The 16,304-nt window shown below is 39.4% G+C and overlaps 1 protein-coding gene across 2 annotated transcripts in view; it reads right to left on the bottom strand.

The window, feature by feature from the left end:
• The window catches only part of RALA (RAS like proto-oncogene A), a 70,603-nt gene that overhangs the window by 31,862 nt on the left and 22,437 nt on the right, over positions 1–16,304 (bottom strand). The window contains exon 2 of one of the 2 annotated variants that reach the window (XM_062178981.1): positions 13,543–13,770. The exons of the other annotated variant lie outside the window; for it this stretch is intronic. The gene's annotated coding sequence lies outside the window, so the exon portion shown is untranslated. The remainder of the gene's footprint in view (positions 1–13,542; positions 13,771–16,304) is intronic. 2 annotated transcript variants of the gene reach the window in all.

The raw sequence follows: 16,304 nt of genomic DNA, 5'->3' as shown, positions 1-16,304 counted from the left end.
TAGTCTAATGCCCACAAAAGCCCTTTAATAAAATAGATTGATCGGTATTCACTTATTACAGCAAAAAATTGGCTATCTTAAAATTAAAGCCATAAAAACATTACATTTAATGACTTAGAGCATGTCCATGAAGTCAGGAATTAGCTAAGAATGTCTATTATCATACTCTTATGCAACATTGTTCTGAAAGTGCTATCTTATGATACTAGAAAGAGAAATAAGGAGGTCTTCATTGTGGTGCAGGGAGTTAAGTTGCTTCTTGTGCCGGCAGTCCCATATGAGTGCTGGTTTGAGTACTGGCTGGTCTACTTCCAATGAAGTTTTCTGCAAATGTGCCTGGGAAAGTAATGGAAGATGGTCCAAGTAAATACCTGGGCCCTTGCAACTCACATGGGAGACCTGAATGGAGTTCCAGGCTCCTTGCTTCTGCCTGGACCAGCCCTGGCTATTGTGGCCATTTGGGGAGTGAACAGTGGATGTAGGATCTCTCCATCTCTGTCTCTTTTTTTTTTTTTTTTTGACAGGCAGTGTGGACAGTGAGAGAGAGAGACAGAGAGAAAGGTCTTCCTTTTTGCTGTTGGTTCACCCTCCAATGGCCGCTGCGGCCGGTGCATCGCGCTGATCCGAAGCCAGGAACCAGGAGCCAGGTGCTTCTCCTGGTCTCCCATGCGGGTGCATGGCCCAAACACTTGGGCCATCCTCCACTGCACTCCTGGGCCACAGCAGAAAGCTGGCCTGGAAGAGGGGCGACTGAGACAGAATCCGGCACCCCAACCGGGACTAGAACCCAGTGTGCTGGGGCCACAGGCGGACGATTAGCCTATTGAGCCACAGCACCAGTCTCTGTTTCTCCCTCTCTTTATCATTCTGCCTTTCAAATTAATAATAAATAAATTTTGGGGAAGAGAAGTAAGGATGCAAGTGATCATTAATCAATATGATTTCATACCTACAAAAGCCAAAGGAATCAACTGAAAAACTGCTACAAAAGATTTCAAAATGTAAATGGTTATTTAATCAATATAAAATTAAATCTTTTAAGTAACCAATTAGAATATATGAGAGAAAAGCACCATTTTGTAATACAAAATCCACAAAGAATATCCAATAATAAAATTAACACAATCTATAAAATGTATACATAGGCATGTAATAATTATACTTAGATAACATAAAGGGTAACATGAATAATGAAGACAGATTGTATTCTTGGGAAGAGAAGGATCTTTGTTGATGAAGGCACAAAACTCTAATAATAAAAAATGCAATTAATTTTGACACATGAAAATTAAACATTTCTTCATGATACACAGAGAATACCATTAAGTCAAAAAACAAAGGACCTGGGTGGGTCTTCAGCCTAGTGGTTAAGATGCCTGCATCCTACACCAGAAGTATCTGGGTTCAATACCCAGTTCAGGATCCTAATTCCAGCTTCTTGTGAAGGCAGACCCTGCAGAGTGGTGACAGCTCAAGTAGCTGGGCCCTTGCACTTCACACACAGTGTCTGGACTGAGTTCTCAGCTCCTGCTTTGGCCTTGACCCAGCCCCAGAAGATGCAGGCATTTGGAGATGTATTTCCAAAATTTACAGGCAACCAAGATTGTTGCAATGTTTGTATGAGTTGGGTTTGTTGGGTTAGGATTATCCAGCTGGCTTTTCAGATATACTCCTTTAATTAATATCATGTCCTATAATAACTTCTGCCCTCTATCCTACTGACTCATTCTTAAGACTCTTCGGGACTCTTGGGGAAAGAACAGACTTCGTTTGCAGCCTTCCCTATGGGTACGCTGGGCTGAGGCCTCTTCTACCCTGCTTCATCCATTAGCACCATCTGTTTTGTGTCTTCTAGAACCTGGAAAGTCTCTGCTTTACTGATGGTCACTCCATCTGTTCCCAATCTTCGTGCTATTAAAGATTCACACATTTCTGTCTGTAAATTCCTCTCCTTGTCATTTCACAGGGAGTTGGACACAAGAGGAGATAGACACGTGAATTTAAGCCTAATTTTTTTTTACTATAAACGTGTTAACATCCTGAATTGACTAGAATTGGAACACCCAAATATTTCAAATTTAGAAACCATGAAAAATCTCAAAGATATGTAATTAAAACTGCCCTGGGTTTTAAAGAATATTATTATTCCATCCTAACTTCAAAAATAAACCAGCTTCCTCACATGGATGGCCAAAGAATCATAAATAAAGACAACAATAATAGCTTAATATTAAGAATGTTGTAAAGGGGCTGGCACTGTGGCACAGCAGGTTAAGTTGCCATCTGCAGCAATGACATCCCATATGGGCACTGGATTGAGTTCCGGCTTCTCCACTTCCAATTCAGCCCTCTGTTAATGTTCCTGGGAAAGTAGCAGAGGATGGTCCAAGTGCTTGGGTCCCTGTACCCACATCAGAGACCTGGTTAAAGCTGCTGGTTCCTGGCTTCGGTCTGGCCCAGTCCTGGCCACTGTGGCCATTTGGGCAGTGAATCAGCGAATTGAAGTTCGTTCTCTCTCTCTCTCTCTCTCTCTCTCCCAGTAATTTTGACTTTCAAATAAATAAATCTTTAAAAAAAAGAGAGAATGCTATAAAAATTCAATGACATGAATAGGCTCAATGAGAAAATTCACAGAATCTATGCAAGAGTAAAGACATTAAATAAAATTCAATATTCCTTTGTGAGTACGCCCCTTGTAAGTGTACTTGTATCCATGTGTGTATGCATTTCTAATGAAATGCTTCACACATTTGAAAGTCATTTTTATACAGAAGCCACACTAAACTTCTGTGTTTTAAAAAGTTTATGTGGCACTAAAGCAGGGCCAGAAGCCAGGTGTTTTAACTCAAACCAGGTCTCCCATATGGATGACAGGGACCCAACTACTTGAGCCAAGTTGAGTATCAGCAGGAGGCTACAATCAGAAGCAGAGCTGTGTGTCAAACCCAGGCACTCCAATGTGGGATCCAGATGTCCCAAGTGGTATCTTAACACTATACCAACTGCTCATTTTTAAAGAATGCAAATTATAACATGACAGTAAGAGGTAGAAAAAAGCTCAGAACTCTCTTTTCTGGGTTTTAGTACTCTTTTCTATATTTGCTAATGAAGTAAGAAAAAATTTTGCTCATAATTTTGGTCTTATCTGGAGCCCGCTTACTCAGAAAACACTGGTTAATAAGAGTATGACATGCAAATTACATCTCAGAGGTTAACTCCCTGTTTTCTCTTGACTACATTAAAATTATGAATCACATAAGTAAGCTGCAAGGTGAGTCATTAAGGTAAGTTAATGAACTGTGGCCTCCTTTTTCATGAAAAGGCAAAAGTGTATTTGAATAGTGCAAAATCCTGTTTAAGTTTTATGAAAGAATGAAGTTACAAAGTATGAAAACAAAAAGACTCAGAAATCATGAAAACATCTATATAAAAAACATATAGGTCTATATAAGAACGGCTACATTAAAGGAAAATAACCTGAAGGGAAGATTGTCTCACAGGTGCTTTTAGCTAGGAGTATGAAATAAGAATCATCTGGGCAGGTTTTTGTTTTTTTTCCCCAAAACATATTTACCCCAAGAGCTATCCAGAAAAATCCCGATTCACTGAAGTGTGTGCCACCTAGATAATTCTAATTCACATCTCTGGTTAAGGATCAGCACTGCAAATATCCATAATGTTAAACCATATGAAACTAATGAGATTTTTTTCACCTAAAGAAATAACAATTTTTCATGGTTTATCTAATAGAAAGTAACCAAAGAATAAAAACTACTAATATTTTACTGAGCATACTACTTTGTAACAGGTACTTAATTAAGTTATCAAAAGTCCTAACAATACCAGGAAAGAAGAGGTAGGCAAAAATATATCTAAATTTAGTATGGGGAGGTGAGGGTGATGGAGACTCTGCTGAAAAAGAAGAGCAGCAGTCACAGATGCCACAGTGCAAATCACTGGATTTGGGAGGAAGCCACTGGGGTTAAAAATGGATTGAGGTGGTAACAGAAGACAGCACAGAACATTAAGACAAGCTCTGCATTTAGCAAAGGTCTATGTGGTTTAGGAAGAAATAACCCTCTTCAGTCTTTTCTAACATATTAAACATTAACAATAAAAGAAGAGTCTTCAAAAAGTTTGTGGAAAACACACATTATACTTTAATTCCACTTTTTCAAACTTTTTGAAGGCTCTGTGTATGGAACTAGAATAGAATGCATGCCATATTACTCTTAAGTCAGAGAGAGACCAGGAGGGAAGGAGTACCCTTCTCTGTAATGCGTGTGTATTGAATACAATCCTGGCTCATCAAGAATGGCCTGATATCACATAGGATGGGAAGCAGGCACACATACAAGAAAACCTCTCATTTTTTAAAATCTTACCATTAAAAGCCAATCATATATTTAAAATTCAAATTATTGGTCAAAAGCAATGCTGTAGCATTTAGTTGTGATTTAAGGCTTACAGGCTTCAAAAAACAGGACAGTTTGAGAGTCACAGGTAACACTTGGAAGGACCAAGCCCCACAGAAAGCGGGAGTTTCCTGGAGATATCCTCCAATACAGCACCTTTCCTGATTCTATCATGCCACATGTTTTTAACAAACTGCTTTCATATTTACCTACAAATTTCATAAGATTTTTTAAAGTATACATAAAATGAGACTGAAGACTCACAGAAGGAAGCCTTAATCCAATTCCTCCATTTTTCATGAAGGAAAAAGGGCTTGAGAAGAAATTAATCCTTGTAAGAAACTCCAGAGAGTTCCAGCAGAGTAAAAACGGGACTTACCCAAGATAGGATCCAGGAGGTCTTGTGTGTCTTATGCCATGGCAGGCAGACAGATGTGGAAACGCTGTAAACTTGGAAAAGACTTCTGAAGCAATCTCTTACCTTCAGTCTTTCACTCTAAACCAAAAGCTAGGGATGAGCAGAGTGTTTGTTTTACTTAGTAAGGAGGACCCATGTATGGGCTTCCACATTCACCAATCTGTCATACCACAGCCCTGAGTTTACCCAACTGAGCCTGAGTTTAACTAACTTCCTGCAGGACTGACCCCCTGGTGACCCTGTAGTTTCATGTTATGCCAGGTGTTCAAAAACATGGCTCTGGTTGCATGGTGACAGGTGCTGCATGAAAGACAAAGAGATCTGTTACAATAGACTCTCTTCAACAACAAAGCACTCCAGTTGCTATGTAATTGGCTGCAGCTTGTAAGTCACCTTTTATTTTTTCCTTTCTGGGTTCTTGCTGTTGTCATTAATCTGTAGTGGCCTTATAACTAATCTCAAATCAGTGAGCCTTGAACCAAAGAAAAATAAAAGATCAAAAAGCTCTTACATACTATTTTGTAAGACTGCAAACTGAGAAATAGCAAGCATGAATAAATGAGGCCTGTATGTAGACTAAATTCGTAGGCCTAAATATAGCTGTCATTCTCATAAATCTAAGAAACACTCTGCAGTAAGACCATGTACTAATTCTGAAATTTGAATTGCTGGTTATATTTCAGTTGGCAGAATGGAACTATAATGTACAAAGCATAGGAATGCATTTAAGATAGCAAACTAGGAGTTCTGACCTGCCACTCCACAGAACTAAGTACTAAAATATTATTGTCATGGATAACAAGCTCCTTATATTAACAATGACTGCCTTTTTATGTAAACTCAACCTGTCACTATAACAAGTGAAATTAGTTTGACAGAGGTTGCTTAAAATTCTTCAAGGACGCCATACAGTTCATAAGTTAAAATCTAAATCCCTTGATACTATCTTCCCATACAATCTGCCCCTGTTCATTTCCCTTTTCATTCCTTACCCTTTAAGCCTTACCTTAATCCTGGTACAATGTGAAATTTCTACTAATGAAATATTTGTGGACAATTTGGGAAACTTTAGGTTAAATGCTAACAAGCAAAGTGGATTTGTAGATAACTAAACAATGATACCAAGGAAAGTTAACAGATCTGGTAGGGAATGGCATGACATGACTTGACTAAACAAAGAAAAGGTATACTTGAAGAGAGTTTACGATGATCACAATCTTTTCCAAATACTATGTTGAGATATGGATACACCATTTTTAATAGCAATAATAAACTGGAGTTTTAGTACAAAGACTAAGGAATCAGGAGAAAAACCTTGGTTATCAAAATATTGCTATCCTATGTAAATTTTAGAATTTTATTGTAACTGCATTATTGAGGTAAAACAAAATAAACCACATATTTCAGTCTGTCCCACTGTAATTCCTCACTTCCCTTGCCAGCTTCGCCTCCACACACTGATTTCCTTTCTGTAACCATATATTAGTTAGCAATTTCTAGAGTTTCATATAAATGGCATTAAGCAATATGTACTATTTCATCAAGCTTCTTTCACCCAGCATATTGTTGTGATTTATCCTTATGGCTTGTATTAACATTCTATTTCTTTTTATTGCTGAGTAGTATTTGATGGTATGGATACAGTAATTCATTTCTCTATTTACCTACTGATGGACTTTTGGGCTGTTTACAGTTTGCAGTATCTGTTGACAAAGGTGCATAAGACAATGCAGTAAGAGAATCTTTTCAACAATGCTGGAACAGATACTCATATGCAAAAAAATGAACTTAGATCCATTTCTTCTTATACCACAATTAACTCAAAATGGACCATTCCTAAGTATAAAATCTAAAATCACAAAACTTCTTGATGAAAGCATAGGTGTAGGCATGTGACCTTGGATTAGGCAATGATTTAAAAAAAAATTTACTTATTTGAAAAGCAGAGTTACAGAGAGGCAGAGGCAGAGACAGAGAAGTTTTTCCATCCACTGGTTTATTCCCCAAATAGCTGCAACAGCCGGACCTGAACCAACCTGAAGCCAGGAACCAGGAGCCTTTTCTGGGTCTCCCACATGGGTGCAGCGGCCCAAGGACTTAGACCATCTCCCACTGCTTTTCCAGGCCATAGCACAGAGCCGTATCGGAAGTGGAGCAGCGGGGACACGAACTGGTGCCCACATGGGATGCTGGCACCACTGCACCAGCCCCTAGGCAATGATTTTTTTTTTTTTTTTTTAGATTTTATTTATTTGAGAGAGTTACTGACAAGTCAGAAGGAGAGACAGAGAGAAACATCTTCTGTCCACTGTTTCACTCCCCAAACAGCAGCAATAGCTGGAGCTGAGCCGATATGAAGCCAGGAGCCAGGAGCTTCTTCCAGTCTCCCACACGAGTGCAGGGACCCAAGGACTTGAGCCATCTTCTACTGCCATCCCAAGCCGTAGCAGAGAGCTGGGTTGGAAGAGGAGCAGCCGGGACTAGAACCAGCGGATGGAAGACCTCTCTCTGCCTCTCAAGTAAAATAAATAAATCTTTAAAAAAAAAAAAAAAGAATTCTTGATTGCAGGGAAGGATACGGCAGGGCAGTCAGCAAAGTAGTTGAGTGAGACTGCTCCCACATCTGCTAATGCTATGCTGTGTAGCCTAGAATTATAATGTTCCATGCACTGAGGACAAACTACACACGGGTCTCGGAAGTTAAATCAGCTTTTATGAAACTAATAGTCAATAAAGTCCATGAAAAACATGAAATGGAAAATTGTCAGAGGGAGGTCTGCTGAGTTGAGCTGATATTTCATGCATTTTTTAAAATAAATTAACACCACAACTTTATCAATTTTGACTACAAAGGAATTCAATCTTCTGATAACATAGCCATTTATGAAAGTTATTCACTATAAAGCTCTGAAAAACTTTTTTTTGCTTCTTACCTTATACAGACATCATGAGGTTTCAGAGTTAGAGGAACATTAGAATTGCAGTAAGTTTATATCCAGCAAAACAGGCTTATGGAATAGATTTTTACAGTGACTGAACTGTTTTTTTTTAAATATTTATTTGAAAGGCAGAGTTACAGAGGGGCAGAGGCAGAGAAAGGGAGGTCTTCCATCCACTGGTTCACTCCCCGAGTGGCTGCAATGGCTGGAGGTATGCAGATCCAAAGCCAGGAGCCAGGAGCTTCTGGGTCTCCCACGTGGGTGCAGGGGCCCAAGAACTTGTGCCATCTTCTACTGCTTTCCCAGGCCATAGCAGAGAGCTGGATTGGAAGTGGAGCAGCTGGGACTCAAACCAGTGCCAACATGGGATGCTGGCACAGCAGGCAGAGGCTTTTCCCACTACACCACAGTGCCAGTCCCTGAACTATTTTTGCAAATTAACTGAGAATATGAATATAATATCCCAGCCCTCTTTGAAAGTCCAATAAAAACCAACAGACTCTCAACCCAGAAGAGGCTCTACCGTGGTCCTATTTAAAAAGGAATACAAATGTTTCAAAACTTATCCAGTTAATTGCCTTTGCTGAACTTAATATGCAAATTATTAAAACAGGATTATAGATAGCCATACAGCGGAATCGTAAGTCATTAAAATGATTGAGTAATGAATGACAATGAAAAAAACTTCAGTATTTATGTATGAAATTTATTTTTAACAGCTATGACTAAGCACAGAAAAATTAGATAACAAAGTAAAATTTCAGTAAGTAATCTGAATAAGAGAAAATTTAAAAATGTGTTATTTCTCAGGGCTTTTTGTTTATCTGTATTTGAGTTTTCTACCATGAATGTTACTTTTGGTAATCAGGAAAAAAAAAAAAAAGCTAAGTAAAAAAGAAAAAAAGTATTTTAAAGTGTAGTTGGGCTCTAATGGAAACACTACTCACATAGCCAAGTTGGAAGTACATAGCGCAATACAGTTTTGCACACACTCAAGATGGTGTAGTAGTCAGCCTCCAAGTCAGCTCCCAGTGATCCTCACCTATGGTTTTCACAGCGTCATGTAGCCTTTGCCTATGCTGTGCAGGGTTTCTCCGTGTGACTAGTATGAGACAGCAGAATGAAGGCATGTCACTTGCAGGATAAGGTTAAAAAATACTGAGGCTTTTGTGCTGGTCATTCTCTATTATTACTCTCCACAGGCAAAACCTTGCTGTGAATGCTCTTATGGAGAGACCCATGTGGCAAGGAACTGGAGCCTCTTGCCAACAGCCATGTGGGTGAGCTAGCAGCAGACTCTCCAGCCAAGTCTCGTGTGACTGCTGCCCTGGCTGACAACCTGACTGCAGCCTCATGAGAGACTCTGGATAGAAACTTACAGCCAAGAGGCTTCCAGTTTCCCAACTCTCAGGAACAGTGGGATCATTCATGTCAGTTGTTTAAAGCAACTGAGATTGGCATAATTTACAACACAGCAATTGATAACCATACAGTTAGTTTACAATTTTGGAGGCCAAGGCCTTTTCCAAACACCCACCTGAGGAAAAAACACCTAAGCTGCAAGTCATACTGCTCTACATTCACAGTTCTGATCTAGTTTGACCACGACCAGAAAAGATATTTGAACACTTTCTTTAAAATGTTTGGTTCCCTACATTTGTCTTCTACTTCCCACACCCACTCATTTCATCCTGTCTTCTTTTTAGTAGCAGTAAGTGTAGGGTCAACAAATTGTTTCTAGTCATTTTAGGTGTTTCTGCAGCATCTACTCAATTCTGCTACTGCAGGTTGAAAACAATTTCAGACAACTAAATCAACAAGTAGGGTTGTGTTCCAATAAAACTTTATTTTAAAAACAGGCAGTAGATTGGGTCTGGCTCAGTAGTTAGTTTGCCAACTTGTGTCAAAAAAAGGGAATTCACTAAGAGCCTTTGAAAGTCCAGTGTTTCCACTCATCCAAGAGATTCCATTCCCTCTAGCTAACCCAATAGACACTGCTCCATAAATTCTCTCCCTTTTCAAGCATCAATTTGTCCCTCTCTATGGGATCCAAACATGTTTTTTCATCAATTCTAAAAACAAAAAAAAACTCTTGGGGCCAGCACGGGGCATAGCGAGTAAAAGCCGCAGCTTGCAGTGCCAACATCCCATCTGGGCACCAGTTTGATTCCTGGCTGCTCCACTTCTGATACAGCTCTCTGCTACAGCCTGGCAAAGGAGTAGATGATGGCCCAAGTCCTTGGGCCCCTGCACCAGCATGGGAGACCCAGAAAAAGTTCCTGGCTCTTGGCTTTGGATCAGCCCAGCTCTGGTGGTTGTGGCCATGTAGCGTGTGAACCAGCAGATCGAAGACTTCTCTCTTTCTCTGCCTTAAATTAAATAAATCAATCTTAAAAAAAAAAAAAAAAAAAACACCTTTCAACTTTACTTCCACTTCTCAAGCTCTCCCAGTTTGCTCCTCTTATGTCCTCCCGATGCTAGGCTTTTGTTAAGGTCACCAATGATCTCTCCATTGCTAAAGTCAATGGCCAATTTTCAATCTTCATGGCAGCTGACCCAGATGATCACTCCCTCTTTCTTTTAAAACACTTTGATTTCCAGGATACCACAATCATCTGGTTCTTCACAAATCTCTATGGGTGCTCCTTTTCCATATACCTCACTCTGAATGTTGGTAGATCTCACAGGTTAGCTTACACCTCTTTTCTTTCCACACTCAGTCCCTTCATGACCTCACTCAGTGTCTAAGGCCATTTGTGTTGGTTTAACAAAATACCTGACTGGGCATACTACATAAAACAAAATTTCTCAGTTCTGGGAATTAGAAGTCCAAGATCAAGGTGCCACAGGTTTGGGATGAATGTCAGGGTCTCACATGGCAGAAGAGCAAAGGAGTCTAGCTAGTTCCCTCCAGCCCTTTAAAAAGTTGTTCTGACCTCATGATGTAATGACCTCATAAGCACCGCCATCTCTTGTTAGTGTTGCACAGGGGACCAAGTTTCAACACCAATTTTGGAGGAGACACAAACATTCAAATCACAGCACTTATATATCATCCATATGGGGATGACACTCAAATTTATACCTCCAGATTTCATTTCTCTCTGAACACCAGACTCATACTGAACTGCTTACTTAACATCTAGAACTGGTGTCTAACAAGAATCTTTAATTTAACTGTCTAAACTTCAAACTGCCTAAAACTCAACTTTTAATTCATCTGTCCAACCTGCTTCTCTTTGCTTCCCCTCTATCAGTAAATGGCAAGCCCATCCTTTAAGATGTTGCTTAAGCCAAAACCCGTAGTCACAGCCTACATCTGATCTGCTGGCAAATTTGTTAGTTCTATCCTCAAAATACATCTACACTGGAGAAGACTTTCCACATCATTCAGAATAAAAGCCTCGGGGCCAGTGCTGTGGCATAGCAGGTAAAGTCGCTGCCTACAGTACCAGCATCCCATATGGGTGCTAGTTCGAGTCCCAGCTGCTCTACTCTCAATTCAGCTCTTTGCTACGGCCTGGGAAGCAGAAGATGGCTGAAGTCCTCGGGCCCCTGTACCTACATGGGAGACCCAGAAGACGCTCCTGGCTCCTGGTTGGCACAGCTCTGGCCATTGTAGCCATTTGGGGAGTGAACCAGCAGATGGAAGACCTCTATCTGTCTCTCTCTCTGCCTCTGCTTCTCTGTGACTCTGCCTTTCAAATAAATACATAAATCTTTTTTTTAAAAAAAGCTTCATAATGGTCCATAAGGTCCTAAATTTATTATTCCTTCTACTAGCAGATACATAGATAACTCACTCCATCATGTCTTTTAGGTCTCCCCTCTATAGAATATAAGATCCATGAGGGCAAGGATTTTGTCTGGTTTGTTTACTGCTGTGTCTCCATTAACCCGTATAAAGCCTGACACATAGTAGGCCTTCAAAAAAATATTTGTTGAATGAAGAGCTGCCTGTGAAAAAAGACAAAAGTTTCTTTCTTGGTTGATGGGAAAGCTATCAGCAAAACAAAGTGTATGTATCAACTCATTTCTCACTTTCACAGTATTTTTAAGCATAAGCAAAGCCCCTGGTTACATACTTTATCAGAAAGGAGACTTGAATATGAGTCAATAGATTTGGGTTCTACTGCTTACTATCCTCTAAAAATTTTAGTTTTCTGCCATGTATTAACCTGTAAAGACCATGGTTTTCAAATCTGTAAAAATAAGAGGACTGAACCCAGGATCAGATCCCTTTAATAAATACAAAACTCCAAATTCTGCATACGACTCCAGAGTTTTGATAATGACAGCCTCTATTTATAAAGCTGTGTTGATAGGGAAGTGTAAGTCTGACTTCCTGGAAAAAATGTCTGCTATATAGAAGTGCCACACTAGCTGGTAAGTGGGTGAAACAGAAGTGAAACAAATACCTATTTAAGGACTTAAAATATTCAAGGATTTCTGTTACATACTTAAAAAAATTATCTTTTAGACTTCAACAATAACATCAGAAAGCAGACAGGAATTTTCACTCTTTCTCTGTATTTTTGTAAGAGACCATGCAAATGTGCCTGAGGACCCCAATTTATGTAACTGATTGCCTTAGTCCATTTTGGCCGCTATAACAAAACAACACAGACTGGGTAATTTATAAACAACACACATTTATTTCTCACAGCTCTGGAGGTTGGGAAGTCTAAGATCAAGGTAGCAGATTTAGTGCCTGGTTAGGGTTTGCTTCTTCACCCCAACCTCACATGGTAGAAACGGCAGGGATCTCCCTCAGGTCTGTTTTCCAAGAGTATTAATTCCATTCACGAGGGCTCTGCCCTCATGAACTAATCCCTGACAATGGTTCCATCTAATACCACCACCACCTTGGGGGACATAATTCTGACATGAAATTTAGTGGGCCACAGATATTCAGCCTACTGTATACACATCTTAGGGCACACAGCTAATAAATGAGCTGGAATTCAAATACAGAGCTATGAAACTGCAAACCTACATTATTTCCAACATTCCATAATATTGCACGTATTAGTGACAGGACACACAATATACCTAGATCAGCTACAGATACCCAAGGAACCCTTTGGTCAGAGAAAACCAGTGGAATCTTAGGTCACTGCAAGAATAGTCCCAGAATTGACATGGTAAGCCCTTATGAGGGCAGAAGCTGTGTAGATTTCCTACCGAAAACATTCTGCTCATAAGCTAATACTTACACTCAGTAGCCATATTTCTTTGAAAAGGAAAGGAAGCTAAGATTTGTGGTTAAATACCTACTGTGTTCTAATATTTTATCATACTTATTTATTGAAATAACATGTAAGGCACCTCAGAAGATGAGAAAAAACACGACTCAGAAGACTGCACAAGGAGTTATGCATCTTGCCCAAAAATTCAATATTACCAGTCAGCTGACTGGAGATGGGAATAGATCCCATCTGTTCCAACTGCTACTGCTCATATCTGCTTGGATATTCACAGACAACTCAAACTCAAAATTGTTAAAACCACCTGTTCTTTATCCTATATTCCCCATTTCAGTGAACAGTGTCACCATTCACTCGGGCTCAGATGCTCACCCCAGAAAATTTAGAGCTACCTGTGATGATCCCTCTCTAACTTTTCATGTACAAGTAACCCAAAATCCTATATAGCTTACCTCCTTAGTATTTCAAATCCAGCTGCTTATCTCAATCCCCCTGACTCAATTCAAGACACAATCACATTATGTGGGTTATTCAAAAAGTCATATTATCCCAGGAGTGCCTACTTCCAAGATGTCTCACTCATGCTGCTGTTGGCAGGACATCTCAGTTCCTTATCGGCTGGGCCTCTCCACTGGGCTGCTAGAATGTCCTCATAAGTTGACAGCTGGCTTCCTCCAGACTGAGTGATCTCAGCAAAGCAGAAGCTGCAACGTCTTTTATAAACTAGGCTTGGAAGTCACACAATGTCACTTTCTCAATATCCTTACGGTTCCATAAATCAGCTTTATTCACTGTAAAAGGAACAATACAAGGGTAGGAAGACTAAGTGGTGAAGATGTTTGACAAGCATTTCAGAGAATGGCTACCACAAAGAACAGAACACTTTAAAACATCAATGAGAAATGTTAAAGATGACCCAAATAATCCTTTAGATAATATTTATACATTGGACACTCATTATCATAAACTATCAATCATTACCAAATTAATCTACAGATTTAATGAATTCCACTAAGAATCTTAGCAGAGCTTTTTTTGTGAAAATTGATAAGGTAATCTTAATTTTAAACACGAAAACCAAGAACATCCAAGACAATCCTGAAGAACAGCATCAAGGTATGTAGGGGTTGACAAAATAATCCTCTCCATATTTGTCCATGGCTGCTTTCTAGTTAGAACAGCTGAATCTGACAGTTATTACAACAGATTATATGGTCTGCAAAGCCTAAATCATGTACTGCTTGGCCTTTAAAGAAAATGTTTGTTGCCCCTGCTCTGCTATCAGGATTCATTAAAAAGCTACATTAATTAAGACAGTGTGCTATCAATGTATGTATAGACCAGGAGTTGGCAAGCTTTTCCTGCTGTAAATATATAACATGTATCCCTTTTTAAAGGTAATCTTACCTGAACACCAACTTGAAAGTCGATTTCTAACCTGCTTAAAATCTACAGTCTTGTCGGGTATTGAACACAATTATTAAAAATCTGAAACATGGGCTACTGTTGTGCCACGGTGGATTAAGCCACCACCTGTAATGCTGGTATCCCACATGAATGCCAGTTTGAGCCCTGGCTGCTCCATGTCTGATCTAGTTCCCTGCTAATCCACCTGGGAAGATGGTTCAAGTGGTCGGGTCCCTGCCACCCATGTGGGAGACCCAGATGAAGTTCCAGGCTCCTGGCTTCAGCATGGCCCAATCCCAGCAGTTGCGGCCATTTGAGGTGTGAACCAGCAGATGAAAGATGGATTTCTCTCTCTCCCTCCCCAGCTGTGCCCTTCAAATAAATAAATGTTTAAAACATAACAAAACAAACAAGAAAAAGCCCCATTTTGATGAATTTTTAAGAACTGTCATCAGGGAAAATAAAAGCTAAATTTCATTACAAATATGTCCTTAATTGTTCAATGAAATTGAAAACTAAGGATTATTATCAAGGAAACTCAGCCAACAAAATAATTCTTCCATTTTGATTTATGTATCTTTATGTGGCATCTATTGCAATTATGACAGCCATTAAAAGAAATATAAAGGGAATCTAAAACCAGGCCTTTGGGTCACACCACAAAGCTTTAACCACCATTAGAATGAAAAGTCTGTGGAAACAGAGGTTTTTCTGTATTTTATGCTGTTCTGTATTTCTCATACATGGAAGAAGTCCCAGATAATTATCTGTTGTATAAATGCACCAAACTTTCAAAGGTTATAATAAAATACATTCAAATACATGTTCTCTCAATATTTTAGTGCCAACAGTGATTTCATAATTTTTTTTCCCAAAGAAACCTTTTATTTACAGAATACAAACTTCATGCATTTCGTAAGTACAACTTTAGGAATATAGTGATTCTTCTTACCGTACCTGCCCTCCCACCCACACTCCCACTCCTCCTCCTTCTCCCTCTCCCATTCCCAGTCCCATCCTCCACTAAGATCCATTTTCAATTAACTTTATACACAGAAGACCAACTCTATGCTAAGTAAAGCGTTCAACACTTTGAATGAACAAAACAAAACAAAATTATTCCTCAACAGTGGGGACAAGGGCCGTTCCAAGTCATTGCATCTTGAAGTTAATTTTTTTTTTATAAACTTAACTAATTTTAAAGAAGCATCCAAGAATGATACATCTTTTGCCAGCACGTAAGACATAATTATAATACAACTCTTTGAGGACAAAGGTCCTGTATGAGAAGTTAGTGCACAGTGACTCTGTTATTAATTTAACAATTAACGCTCTTATGTATGACATCAGTGATCACCTGAGGCTCTTGACATGAGCTGCCTAGGCTATGGAAGCCTTTTGAAGCCACAAGCTCCATCAGTATTTAGACAAGGCCATAAACAAAGCAGATGTTCTTTCCTCCCTTCAGAGAAAAGTACTTTCTTCTTTCCACTGGGGTTTCACCCTCCAAGGTCCTTCATGTAGGACATTTTTGCCATAGTGCCTTACCTTTTCATTTTCCTGAAATGCTCTCATGGGCTTTTCAGTCAGACCAGAATGCCTTAAGGGCTGATTCTGAGGTCAGAGTACTACTTAAAGCAATTGTCATTCTGTAAGTCTGCTGTGTAGACTGTTTCCCATATTGGAGCATTCACTCTTTTTTAATTCTATCTATTATTATTGCCAGACACTTAATCCTATCTATATGATCACTTTAACAATTAAGATGGTATTTTTACCACCCAGCTAAGGGGGTTGGGATGTTTTTATGATATTAAAAACAAAATTTAAATTGGGGCTGGCATTGTGGCCCCAATTTTTTAAGATGTATTTATTTGAAAAGCAGTTACAGAGGCAAAGGCAGAGAGAGAGAGAGGTT

This window comes from Lepus europaeus, chromosome 20, assembly GCF_033115175.1.
Source record: "Lepus europaeus isolate LE1 chromosome 20, mLepTim1.pri, whole genome shotgun sequence".
NCBI classification, from domain to species: domain Eukaryota; kingdom Metazoa; phylum Chordata; class Mammalia; order Lagomorpha; family Leporidae; genus Lepus; species Lepus europaeus.
The sequence above is the reverse complement of the archived record's forward strand: the minus strand, read 5'-3'. Positions and strand labels throughout refer to the sequence as shown.